Source organism: Jaculus jaculus, chromosome 11 (assembly GCF_020740685.1).
Source record: "Jaculus jaculus isolate mJacJac1 chromosome 11, mJacJac1.mat.Y.cur, whole genome shotgun sequence".
Classification (NCBI taxonomy): domain Eukaryota; kingdom Metazoa; phylum Chordata; class Mammalia; order Rodentia; family Dipodidae; genus Jaculus; species Jaculus jaculus.
In genome coordinates, this window is record NC_059112.1 from 15118347 (window position 1) to 15119739 (window position 1393).

Consider the following 1393-nt stretch of genomic DNA (forward strand, 5'->3'; position numbering starts at 1 on the left):
AGGTGAGCCAGCTAGGAGTGAAGTCCTGAGAGTCAGACAAGCTTATGAAAAGGAGCAGACCAATTCAGGTGATGCAAAGGTGTTCAAAAGAAGGTTAAAGGGAGACACTGGCTTTAGGACAGTTTGCTGTAAAGTAATGCCACATGCATCTTTAAGTCAATGCTAAAAATAATAAAATTAAAAAAAAAAAAACTTGGGTCATCCTAACAACTTAAAATGCAGATTTTACTGCAAAATCTTTTCCCAATATTTGAGGGTGTAGGTATAGAGCTTAGTGAACCATGGTAGAAAAAAACTAAACCGTCACCATTTTGAAAACAAAGAGTTTTGTCTCAACAGGAGAGATGAACTGTGACCTCCCATCTTGTAGAAAGACAGGCCCTTCAGATCTAATGAGACTAGGATCTGGCATTGTGTCCTGTCTCAGCCAAGCACTCCCGAACCAGCCCTCGGGCATGGATGATGCCTCGTTTGAGCCGCTCCATGGCGCTCTTGCTCCCTGCATATGTGGTTCTGATCTCCTTTCCCAGTTCTTCAATGATGGCATATTCGCTCCGAGGCACCTGGCTGTTCCCGGTTCCCTGGGTACACAGATGGTGGCCCATAGTCACTCAACAGCTGACGGTCCTGGGAGGATGTCACCATGCTGGTGGATGGTGAGTGGATGCTTCCTGCGGTGGGCATGTGCGCGGTCCAGCTCAGCTCCTAAGACATCCCCCGGGCAGCGGGCGTGGGGGGGAACAGATGGGCCAGGCCGAGAGGGCAGCAGCCGTGAGCTTGTTTGTTTTTCAAGGTAGGATTTCACTGTAGCTCAGGCTGACCTGGAATGCACTATGTAGTCTCAGGGTAGTCTCGAACTCATGATGATCCTCCTACCTCTGCCTCCCAAGTGCTGGGATTTAAGGTATGCACCACCACACCTGGCTCTGGGTCCTTTTTTTTTTTGTTTTCTTTTTTAAAATCTGGCAAGAGTCTTAAACCACTAAGCTATTTCTTCGCCCCGTTGTCTTTTTTTTTTCCCCCCCTGAGGTAGGTTCTCACTCTAGCTCAGGCTGACCTGGAATTCACTATGTAGTCTCAGGGTGGACTTGAAGTCATGGCGATCCTCCTACCTCTGCCTCCTGAGTGCTGGGATTAAAGGCGTGTGCCACCACACCTGGCTTTTCTTTAAAAAATTTTAAAAGTTCATTTGCATGTGAGTATGGGTGCACCAGTATCTCTTGCCACTGCAAACAAATGCTCTTCTTTGCCATTCACTGACTTGAACAAGCATTATTTTGATATATTAGCACCTCTTAAAGGGAGGGTATCCACGAAGCATAAATACCCTCTAGACAGAAAACAGATGAGGAGCCGAGGCGCTGTGGATCAGATCAGGTCAGGAAAGCACAGA

General features: G+C 47.3%; 1 pseudogene; it reads right to left on the reverse strand.

Moving 5' to 3' along the window:
- Positions 1–361: 361 nt before the first annotated feature.
- Positions 362–645, reverse strand: LOC123464459 (annotated as a pseudogene).
- Positions 646–1393: the final 748 nt, after the last annotated feature.